The sequence below is a fragment of the Gallus gallus genome, chromosome 13 (assembly GCF_016699485.2).
Source record: "Gallus gallus isolate bGalGal1 chromosome 13, bGalGal1.mat.broiler.GRCg7b, whole genome shotgun sequence".
Taxonomy (NCBI): domain Eukaryota; kingdom Metazoa; phylum Chordata; class Aves; order Galliformes; family Phasianidae; genus Gallus; species Gallus gallus.
This window is the reverse complement of record NC_052544.1, coordinates 11,781,560-11,793,972: the sequence shown is the minus strand read 5'-3', so window position 1 is coordinate 11,793,972 and position 12,413 is coordinate 11,781,560. Positions and strand designations below refer to the sequence as shown.

General features: G+C 41.8%; 1 protein-coding gene across 1 annotated transcript in view; it reads left to right on the top strand.

Annotated features, from left to right (window-relative positions):
* The window catches only part of GALNT10 (polypeptide N-acetylgalactosaminyltransferase 10), an 81,793-nt gene that overhangs the window by 46,988 nt on the left and 22,392 nt on the right, over positions 1-12,413 (top strand). The gene's annotated exons all lie outside the window — the stretch shown is intronic.

The following is a 12,413-nucleotide window of genomic DNA, read 5'->3' as shown; positions in this document are numbered from 1 at the left end:
TTACAAGATGAAATATCTGACGCTCTGTGCTGTACCTCCTGGTGGCCTTTCACTTGTGGGCTGTCTAAAAAGACCTAGCACCTTAATAACTCTATAAAAGACTAACCCACAAAAACCGGGCTATCTCCAGCTACGAGACCATATTCTTCTCACTAGCATTTCTTGTGTGCTCACCTGTGTTGGGTTAAACACACTGGATTTTGCACTGGATTTTTCCCAGCTGCCCTTGAGGCCCTGATGGTGTTGCTCTCCTGTTCTGCTATTGCACTGGGCTGTGTAGTACCAGTCCATCAGCATCTTTCACCTATGCATCTGATCAGCTCTCATACATGGAGAATCTTTATTTCATGGGAAAAGAGGGCTTAATTAACAATAGTTAAAGAATAGATATGGAAACCTGGCTGATAAGCATGTGATTTTGACTGATGCTACTTTCGTAAGTTTTTTCATCTGTTTTCAAGCAAGAAATTTTTGGTTTGGTTATGAAGAGAGTTGAGAAGTCAGCTAACAAAGTGACAGGAGAGTGAAGATGGATTTCTGGGTTGGTTGGTGGATGCTGTGTTCTGCAGCATACCTGAGAGGCAGCTGTGCTGCTTTCATTACTGCAGCTCTTGGGCAGATGAATCATCTTCTGGAAGTGTCAACAGCCATTTATTTCTTAATTTGTTTGAGACACAACTCTGTGACCTTTAACAGTAAACATTTTTCAGCCAAAAAAGATGGTCCTGATGACAGCAAATCTTAACAGCAAGCAGCAAAAGCTTAACCAATTGGGTTTTGAAATATTTCCTTTGCTTTGTATTTGAGAAAGCTGAATGTGCTGGAGCAGCTTAGTGTATGGGATTATTTTTGGGGTGTCTCTTATACAATGCAAGTGATCAAAATCTAGTCTTATTTCAAACTTAGAGCTGGGTTCCGTATCAGCCACATTGCTCTGGGAAGGTCTGGCTGGCTGTGGGATCAGTCTAATAACGGTTGATGATGATCTTAGTGGTCTTTTCCAATCTTAACGATGCTGTGGTTCTATGATTCTAAAGCAGTGGTGCAGTAGCACCCAGCTTGCCTTGAGCAGCAAATCACGGTGCTGCCTGCAGTCGTTCTTTAACCCCTGGCACTTCTTAGGGTTAGACAGACCCTTGTCTTCATAATTTAGGCTTGGTTTTAGGGTTGGTTCAGAAAGAAGTTGCTTTCTAGCATGTGCCATTGGTCACAACAGAGTAAATGTTCTGCTTGTATTTCTACTTTTTCTAATTAGTCTCTAATATGAATTTAGCATTTCCAATAAGGCTGCCATAATAGCATGTACTTTTCTTCCACACAGACTTTGTGGGGATATAAGAAGTTCATTCTCCTGACCATAAACATTTCAAAGAAATGGGAAGGTTTAAATGTGGAAAAGAGTATGGGTTACATTGAACAGAGGGAGCCACGAATTCAGTAGCTATATTTGGAGAGGAAGAATGAGCCTGCCTGACACTGTCTGCCTCTTTCTGCACCCTGCTGAGAACTGCTAAAGACCCACGGACTCACCTCAGCTGGTTCAGGGTGCTCCAAAATAACACCCTTCTGGATAAGTAGAAATCAGAAATGCAATACATATAAATTATGACTAGAATTCTTGATCTTAAAAGTGGTTAGCTGTGGCAGTCCTATGTGGATTTGTGGCTTCACGTTTCGTTTCTATAACTATTCTTTAGTGTTGAGCTCAGTTAAATGAAGGCTTTTCATATGCTGGCTTGCAGGGTACTAATTATATCCCTCTGAGCTTGTTGTTACCAGAATTGCCCTAAGTAAACTAAAATGCTTTTTGTATGTATATCAGCGTTCTCCTGGGGACTGTCAGATGTGAAACTTGTTTGATTTTGATTATTTAATTATAATGCTGTTGAGTGGTATGTGAGTTCCATTATACCATAGCAATGGGAGGAGGGGAAGAGAAGTTGAAATGCAGGTCAGTTTGTATCGACTCCAGCCTCTTATTATTGCTAGTGGGCAATGAATACCAGGCAGGCAGTTTGTGATGCTTCAGGGGCTGCTTCAGTTCCTAGGTGAACAATCTGAATCTATGGTTGTGAGAAATCAAGCTGTTCATCTCAAGTGTGTGCCTTGTGCAAAATGGGTTGTTGATCTCCCCTCTAATCCTTGCAGCTTGCAAATGTAGAGCTGCCCTTGTCTCTCACTACATGAATGAACAGCCTTCAGCAAAAAGAACAGAGGGCAGTGGATGGCGAGTTTTCTCTTTGCAGGATGCTTGTCTAAATGTTCTCTGCTTTGCACTTGATACATATTTAGTAGCTCTCTGTCGCAGTAGAACATGAGGTATTACACTACCACTGGGTGAAAGGCTGAAGTCAAACCCTCCTCTCTCATGACTGTTTTGGAGAAGAGATGGCTTTGAGATGGAGGCTAGTCTGGGGCACTTACAGAATTGCAAAGTAGTCGAGGTTGGAAACAACACCTGGAGCTCATCTCACCTGCCTCCCTGGTGCGCAGCTGCAGCAGATTGTTCAAGCTCTTACGTTTTGAACATCTCCAGGAACAGAGCCTCCATAATCTCTCTGGGTAACCTCTTCGACTGTTCAGTCAATCTTACGGTGACTTTGAGGGGAAAACAAAACAAAACAAAAAGAACCCACAACCATCAGGTTTGAAATCTTATTGAAGCAGTACGTGTATTTCCTTTCTTCCAGTTTGTGCCCAAGGACTTGCAGGTCTTTTTCTGCGAAGCTGCTTTCCAGTCCCCTGTCAGCACATGAGGTCACTCCTCCCCCTGTGTGGGAATTGGCATTTCTGATTGTTGAACTTGATGAGCTTGCTGTTTGCAGTTTCTCTAGCCTGTCAAAATTCCTTTGAGTGGTGCATTGACCGTACCTCCCAAGTTTGTATCATCTGCAAAACCTCTCAGGCTTTGTGCAGTCCTTTTGTTGAGGTCCTGGATGAAGATGTTTGATGATGTTGAATGAACTGATGGTATTTCATCCATTTGTCCACTAGGACGTTTTGAAAGGCAACGCTGAAACCAACATGCCCTTTTTGTAGGTAAGAAAATTTCCAAAGTGAGGGAACCCAAGTGTACTGTGAGAGTAGACCTAACAGAATGGGCTGCACAGACACATTATATGCCCGTGTGCCACAGCTGCCTTCTTGAGTCACCAGAAGGCACAACAGGGGAGCCTAGCATCTCTGAGAATTGATGACGTTGTCTGCATTAGTATGATTATTTGATACAAACTGACTTTCCTTTAACATAAAACAGTCATGTTTGTACCTTTTCACCCTCTGTAGCAATTGAAAATTGTAAATTATTCATGTCATCATAAACTCCCTGTGTGCTGGGAGGTGGCAACAATTGCTGAATGTCATTGACAAGAAGCATCTTGCCATGTACTTGGGGTTAGCTGTGTGCAGAAGACAATCTGCACACCACGCAGGTGCTTCAGAAGTGCTTTGGATATATCTTATTTTACAGTCTAGCTTGACACAAATCAGCGATTGTGACTAAGTGCTTAAATTTCATATGCATCACATTCTACTATTCGGTTATTTGCATATTGCCTGACAGCTCGTTCTTACTCACTTTTAAGACTACTTTTGTATAAATGACAGTGTTTTAGAACAAGTGTTGTCCCTTGTTGAAGGATGAGAACCGCACATCAGTCATCTCTAAGGCGCACATTATATGCAAAGCACTGTGTTGATACAGCAGTGAAGTTGAATGTGGCAGCACTGAAAATACTGCAGTCTCCAAACATCAGGATTGCTCTGGAAGTGTTAACTCAGCTCTGGGCTGTCTGCCTCACAGCACTATACGTGTGTACTGTGGCAATGCAGAAAGGCTTAACATCCTCCTTGCAGTAACCAGTCAAAATTTGCTCCTGGGTCTGAAAGGCAGTAACAATTTCAGCTGAATTTAATGTGTGTAATGCAGAATGACAATGATGTTTTCAAAATCAACCTTCTGACTTTAGCTTGAAAAAAAAAACAACCACAACTGTATTTTAGGAAGTAGTGTGCACATGTAGACATATTTCATTTTGAGAACGTTTCTTTTATAAGCAGGATGCATGGGATGTTGTTTTCCCCTGGGAGGTCATTAGGGAGGTTCCAGGTTACAGCTTTGCCTTTCTTCCACCACTGCCCTGTTTCCTTCAGCTTTATTTTTTGAAAACTGTTTAGAAGTCCTGGACATCTTTATTCATTCATTTTTAATTTTTCTTTCCCCATCTGTACTTGCTTTTTGCTTAGTTGTGGGTTTTATTTCAGCAGGACTTTATGCAATAAGTATTAGAAGTGCAGTTTTACACTGGGAGAACACCTCTAGCTGCTGTGAGTCCATAACGCAGCCCATGGGCACTGCTGGGGTCTGGAAAGCAGCACAAGACTTCTAGGGCTTCCAGTAATGGAGTCCAAGGAGCATTTTCTGTTAGCAGTGCCATCTGTTTTTACCTCTAGCAAAGCCCTTGGCTTTGACCACCTTTTTCCATTCTGTTTGCCTTTTCCACCTGTAAGGTTGGTCGTCTTTCCCTGTTTTGCTGTCTCACGCTCTTCTTTAGCTTGCTTGAAAGCTTACCATTGGGATTTTGGGAGCTTATCTGTTCCCTGAGTGCCAGAGGCAGGCACAGCCAAATCTCCTTTTTCCCTTTTACAGATAAATCCCTGTGACTTTTTAAATCTCTCCTCATATCGCAGCGCGAGTAATGCTGGGGGTATCCATATGGGATAATCTGAATGGAAAAACAAATGTGGGTAAGGCTACTTGGCTGAGCCACATGCTGGTCTGAAGGGCATAAGTCACTAAGCACAGCGTACTGAAAGGAACAGGCAAGGGGTGATTAATGTGTCATTTGGTGCAGCATCAGGTGTGTAGCAAATACAACTCCGTTCCATTAACCATATCTGCCAGGCTTTAATTGAAAGAAATCATGCTCTTAGCATCTGAAATAAAAGAAAGGGTTTAAAACCTGAATTCTTCTTGATCTTTAAATGGAACAGTAAAGGATTTATGCAGCTAAAGAGATTATCTTTTCATCTTTAGGCACATGCATTGTAAAAGTCATTTTTTTTCCCTCTTAAATGCACGAAAGTGCATCTGGTGAGTACATCTCTGAAACAGTGACTGTACTTAGGACAAAGTGGTGACAGTTTTTCTTACTGAATTTTGAATATGATTCTTTTAAAGCTTTTAACCTTCAAGTATTGAGGGGGAGGCAGGTAGCAACAAACTTTTCTTAGGCAACTGATTTTCCACAACCTTTTCTTAATGCTTCTTTGAAGTTAAGTAGAAGTTGTGGTTACCTGTAGTCTCAAACAACTTATAAAAGGATTATTTTTGTAAATTAAGTTCTCACCCTTGGCATTCATTGCAGATCATCCCAGATTTGCTTAGATTTTATAACAGCCTTGAAAATGGCTGTCAGTGAGAATCTCCCCTTGGGTAAGTGGTGGCAGGTTGGTCCTTGTAGGTGTAGAGGCTTGGAAGTCTGAGGAAAAATGTACTTCGTTCTTTCATTGGAAGAAAAGGTTTATCACAAATCTGCTCGGCTTCTTGCTGATACTTGCTGTGTGAGTGTGGTCCCTTTTCTTGTGGTTTAACTCCACAAAGTGCAGAACATCACAGTGTAAGCAGCCCCCTGACTGTGGCCAAGTTCTAAGGCTGTCACAAATACCTGTGTGATTTTTCCAGGTGGGACGTGGCTTGAGTTTGTGAATAGCATTCACTGAGATAGTGACACAACTACTAAAAGCAAAAGAGGATTCAGGCCCCTGAGTGCTTGTGATCCACAGTCTGCACGTGGTTTTTGTAAGTAAAACGCCTGTGTGAATTAGAGCTACCACTGCAGAGCGTTTGTACCATTGCAATGAGTCTGTGGACTACACAGTATTCTATTTGATAGTGAGCACCAAGGGGAGTGGCATCAGGCCCAGCACAGATGGCCAATTTTTGTTAATGATAAAAAAAAGTAATTTTTATTCTCTACTTCTGGCCAAGTATTGTGGCTGTGAGATACATCAGATGTGCTAGTAACAGCTTTCTCTGGATTCGTAGTGAGATGTGGATGGGATTCATTTTTCTAATTTTTTCATATTTGAATAATCATTTTTAATATTGTTAAGCACCATTTCTCTTCTTGTGTGTAACTTCATAAAGGGCTATAAAAACCTGTGGTGTTCATTAAGCAATGGCTGGAGAGTATTAAAAGCGTATTCTCTAGCGTTGTAAAGAACTTGAGAGCCCCTTGTAGTTGTTTCCTTGAGCTTTTTAAGTGGCAGCTTAAATTAACTAACTAGTTTACTTTTCATCTTCTTGTATTTATTGCTTTGAGATCAGTTGCTGCTGCTGAAGGATCCTTCTGGAAAGAAGATGAGGTAGATTGAAAGGGTCCAGTTGACTGTGACCTCTTTGTGAGCTAATTATTGTGTAGTGAAGGATGTCTGGTAAACTGAAGTTTAGAAAAAATAATTGAGGAGCAGGCTTTCCATTACAGCTCATTAAATAAATCTGACTGTACTGCTCAGTGTTACAAAACCCTACGTGTGTACTTTGCTGTTAGTGGAAGTTTGCAGGAAAACAGATTTAACTTTCTTCTCTTCACCTTGAAGTATGTCTTGAGGTGTGTGTCCTCATCTGCTTGGAGTCAAAAATATCTAGATATGTCAGCAGCGGTACAAATCAGCATTTCAATGCTTTATAGCTGCTTCTCTACAGGAGTTAATTAGAAATGTGATTCGAACACCCTCTGCCAGTACTCGTATTGGTAATCATGGTTTCTGCTATTGAGGTGTGCATTTTGGGTGGTATTGACAAAGCTGCTGTTCTGATACAGGGACTTTAGTAAAAGGGGAAACTTGTGCACTTTGAGAAAATTGGAAAATAATGCTTTTGTAATTTAGAAATAAAAGTGGATAATCTGAAACATATTCCTCTTCTGTATAGCTTCGGTTGCAGTGATGTATTTTCAATGAAGAAGCAGTGTGGGCATTCTCTCGAGATAACATCTATTTGTAAGTGTCAGGAGGGCCTTATTAACAGTGAGCTAAGCATGTGCAGTGTGGCAGTTCACCACGTTGGGCAGTGCCCAAGCAGCATCCCTCCAGCTATCAGTGCTCCCCTCTCCCGTATGACATCCAGCTAAAATGAATGTATGAGGTTATTTTCCATGGGATGTTACAGCTGTGGTATCAGCACAGCTGTGAGAAGCCCTGGATTTGTGCATCAGGATTTAATAGATATAGTGACCTTTCTGGCAGATGTCAACAACTTACTGTAATAGTTGTATTTTGTGCCAATAAAGTAAACAAGAGCATTGGGAACTGATGTAAAAGGGATCTGGAAGAAAGGAGTGAAGTGTTGAGTTTGTAGAATGTACTTCTGACATGCTGGGGGTCTGTTACAAGTCAAATATTTGTGTACTTTTCCCACAGCCATATTGCTAACATCTTTTGTTTGCCAGATCTTTCATTTGTCGTTCTCTGGCATACAGACTGCAGCGCAAACATTTCGCTTTGTCATTGTTTGTTATTAATGGGCGTTATTGTAGGAATGAAGGATTATGTTTTTCAATATTCTGTTTGGCTGCAGCCTTGAAGTACAACATTTGTAGGTCTGTGCTGTTCGTTTTAGCCTTCATTGTTACCCTTCCTCACAGAGACACCTGAGAGCAAACCCTTTGGACTCGAAAGGGATGCATTCCCACCAAAGCAAAACAACTTTCAAGTGGGCTGCATCTCAGACCTAATAGCATCATCTCTAACAGACAGAAGTCCAGAATAGACTTTTCTGTGAATTCTTGCACTTTCTGGAATCTTTCCTTTTTTGTTGTTTTGCACAGAGCAAATACTTTCAGGCCAAGAACTTTCTTAGATGAGTGTTGCTGATAAAGGCAGAGCTGAATCTCTGAGGACTGGCTGGTTTGTTGCCTTTTGGGTTTGTGGTTTGTTTTTTTCCTGGCAAACTTCTAAGACTTTAATCTCACAGCTTTGATTTGTTCCAAAATATTTCAGCATACAATGTCTTAATGCTTGCATTAAAAGCCTGCGTGCATCTCTCCATCTGATGACAAGTTGGGTGGGTTATTTTGGTATCGGTCATAGATATTAGGCCCTAGTTATGATACCTTACTCTGTACATCACTATCCACAGTGAAAGTACACTGACAAGATAACCAAGTGTAGAAGTAGCTCAAGTACAGCAGCTCACTTTCACACATTCTCTGTGCATCTGTTGTTTGCAGGACTGTAAACCAGTGTGAGGTGCATACTCGAGCCTCTGCTGGGAGTGGTGATGCCAATGGGGTGATGACATGTCTTAGCGATTTCCAGCATTCTCCTCTGCCCATGCAGTGTTTATCAATTTAGTAGAAGTACATTAGCATTGAGCAGGAATGTGGACGTTCCCTTGGGTAAGCAACCAGATAAGGCCAAAGAAGTAGTTTTGATTAAGATTGAGGGCACAGATTCCCCACTTTAAAGGTAGCATTTGGGACAGTAATGCCCTTCCTGCTCGTCACCATGGCTACGTTTATCTTGAGCTGAATATTAAGTGTGCTGCAAAGAGTTCACTCCTGTTTCAGCAGCTACAAAAGCTACATAGCCCCAAAATACAGCTATCTAGTGTGTATGTCAGCAAAATATTCTCTGACGTCAAAAGCAAACAACAAGGAAATTAATGTCACAAAATCACCTCTTTAGATCAAATATAATCAACAGAGTAGGAAAAAAAAAAGAGTTCTTTAATTTTGATTCATATTTAATTAAATTGGAAACGAGAAGAGTAAACTAATGAAAATGGCTGACCGTTTCCCCCGGGAAGGACGTATTAGCAAGTGAGGTGTTACAGCTTCAGCTCTTGCTTTTTGTGCACAGAACTGTTTCCCCCAGTGCTGAGCCTCAACACTGATGCAGGAGGGGCTGTGGAGCTGCACGGCTCTGCACAGCTATCAGGCATTTAAGGCAGCCCACCACAGAACTGTAGTCAGGCAAGCAACAGATATTAATTTTCTCTCTTCCCGGGCCTTTTTCTTCTTTGCTTGTAAGAAGATTCTGCTCAGAAGGCTGGGATCAGCTTAATCAGTTGCTATTATTGGGACTGATTTTCACAGTGTAATTTATTAAATGTTTATTATCCTCCCAAACTTCACTGATCAGAGGCTGAAAACATTGAAGGAAAATTAAAACCAATGTAAGTGCTGCCTGTTTTGATAACAGCACATTTTGCTACTTGAAAGGATTACTCATCTGTACCAAAACAGGGAGAAAAGTTAATTTCAATGATGTAGAGCTTTCTATTCTGGGGAGGCCTGGCTTGCACGTTGTGATAGATTTGGGAGGAAGTATAATTCATTCTTAAATTGTTAAACAGCACGTTAGGCCCAAGTATCTAAGAAAAGATGAATGGGCTCATTTGTAATCTTAAATGAGCGCGTCTGCCTGTAGGGGGTAGGGATGGGATAACCAGTAAACAAATACCAGGCAAACAGTTACACTTCTGGTGTTTGGAAACTATCCAGAATAACCTCCAGGAAAGAGGAACCAGCCCTGTTTGGCTAAAAGGAAACTGCAGATGCTCCAGTTAGTTCTCTCCTCCTGTGCCATGCACATCCAGTCTGCCCAGTGAGGGACATGTGCAGAGCTGCGTACAGCAATGGGATTTGTGGCTGTCTGTAGGGAAGGTACATATGCAATTGCTTCTAAGCAGGTGCTTTGCGTCCTGGAGTGTGATTTGAGAGAGCAGAAAGGACAGAAAAGAGGTGAGACTTCCTCTGTTAGCTGTGGCAGTACAGTGGCCTGCAGCTCTACAGAGAAATAGTTGTTTAACTTGAGGGCAAAATGATGTTAAAAGACTTAAGCTTGAGGACTGTTGAATCATTTCAGTGATGTTTGTGGGAATTTAACTGTGGTCCAAGACTAAGCAAGTCAAAATAAATTCCAAGACTAAGCAAGTCAAAATAAACTACAAACCTATTGGTGGTTTTATACAAGCATCTATGAGAATGTGACTGAGCCACTGAGAAGCAAAAGCAGTGGGGAGGATCCAGGCGTGCTGCACAGGGGCAGGCTGCATGGTTTGCAGTGAGAGCACATATCAAGACATACATCAACTTTTGCTTTGTTTGAACAATTTAATCCTGTGGAGCCTGGGACATCAGTGGCCTTTCAGCTGGTCCTATGCTGCAGAAGCTTCAGTTGCCCTTTTTCTTATGTATTTACCCCTCTAAGCTATCAAAAAGAATCCCTGGGCTCCCCTGTCCTTGTCCCCCTTCTTACTGTTGAAGCTTCTCTTCTTTCTTAGCATAGAGTTATATTTACAGTTCAAAATAAAGACGACAATATTTCTTGGCTGATGGTAGTTGAAGTAGTTCTTGACTGGTACTGTGAATGTATACGCTGTATATCAAGTTTATTGCAAAGTGTGTTATTAAGCTATCAGCCTAGTTTTTAATCTACAGATAAACTTACTTTCGTTTATATGTTTGGGCTGTATCACTTTGCCCAGAATAGGCACAGCCATTGGATTCCATCCAGCTCACCTAACAACTTTCATTAAAGAAGATTGCTCTTGTAATAAAAATTACTCAGTGTGACAAGATGCCATAATACATTTTTTAAAGGCTCATAAAATTTTGTAGTAGTTAATGCCACTTGTTTGTTTTGTGAGATTTTCTTCTAAAAGCAAAAAAAATTGACTTAATTGTGATAGTATCTGTAAAAGGATGAAACAAACATCTTCCATCGGGGCTCACAAAGGCCAGGCTGGGAGAAGAGTAGAGTGGGGGGAGGAAGAAATGAGGAAACCTTGCCTTTGGAAAATACGTTTTGTTGTGGGGTTGTTTTTGTTTGTGAAATTGATTGAAAGTCCATCACACCTCACTAAGGGAAAGTAGGTATGTTAATAGGCAGATGAATGTTTTCCACTGTTTTGAAACCATGGATTTTTTTCAGACTTTCCTGTGCCTTGTAGGTCTGGTTTAGAAAAGTGTTGTGGGATCTGATCTTGCAAATGCTGCTGTGTCTGTGGTTACTGGGAGGGAAACCAGCTCAGACCCAAATCCTCTGTGACCGTTCCCTTCTTTCATTACAGTGAACACCAGCAGCTGCTCTTTTACTGAACTTGTCTTGGGTGGATTTACTAAGCCATACCTCATAGCTCCAGCTTCGCTGGGTTATGCGTGAAGTCAGGGCTGTTTTTCTCTTTTGTGATAAGCTAACAATGGCAAAGGATGTTCTGTGATGTTAGAGAACAGTGGTGGTGGCCTTTCCTTCTTCTTTTTCTCCCCCTTTTTCTTTCTGCTTTTCAAGTCTACCCAGTACCTCATGAGGAAGACAGCTGCAGTAATAATGGATCCCGTCTCTACAGAAACCTCTTATTTCACAAACCTGTAATTGAGTGGACAAAATTTCTGGCTGCTTTCAAAGACGTATTCAGAAAAGACTTGAAAAGGATGAAGGAAAGGTGTGCCAGGCAGCAAAAAGTACGGCAGGCTTTACTGAGCAGGCAAACCTATGCAGATTTCATGGGACAATTAGATTTGTCAGGCAAAACACTAAAATGCATTTGTGAGCAAAAAATCCTGGGGAATTTTAAATAAAGCTTTGAAAAAGGTAAAGAGCTTGCGAGGAAAGCTCCAAAGCAAAGAAGTCGATTTGGGTTATCTTTCACTGACGGCAGGTGATGATTACTTCAAAGGGAATGTGCAGAACATATGGCAGGCATAGGGATTTTGCCTGTTTTCTTCCCCCAGTAGATAAAACGCTAAAGCATAATTACTGGGTCAGCACCATGCAGGAGAGCTCGAGACTTGGTGACGTTTGTTTACCCTTCTGCTCTTTCTGAGGAGCTATTCCAGTACTGGGCTTCCCTGGCACCCAGACGGAGAATGCTTTCACCCCATCTGCCTTTTCAGTCCCTGCCTTTCTTGCCTGCTTGGAAGCAGAGGAGCACTCCTTGCACATCGCATGGGCAACGTGCTGCACCTCAGCACAGCCCCTGCTTTGTTCCCTGTGGACAATGCAAATAAACCTGTGGGGTTATTTGGATGTGAACAGTGGCTTCCCTTTAGCGTATGAGATTTAGGGTTAGTTAATTGCTTGGACAGAACGGACTGGCTTTTGCTGAAAGAGGCTCATCTCCTTGATCTGCATGTGATGGCAGTGGGTAGTACAATGTGTTAATGAGCAGCTCCTGGCCACAGGGAATGGGCTTTGCTGTCAAGTAAGTCAGAACTTCAGCTGCTAACATCCACCCATTAGCAACCAGGCCAGCATCAGCTCTGAGCCTATTTTTAGGATTTTCTTTGGTGTTTCTCTCTTTGATGTAAAGACAGCTGTGTGCCCTCAGTCTTTATGCAGACCAAGCTTTCTATTTCAGCATCCAAACAAGCTGCCCATTGTTTTGATCACTCAGTCATCTTTCTCTG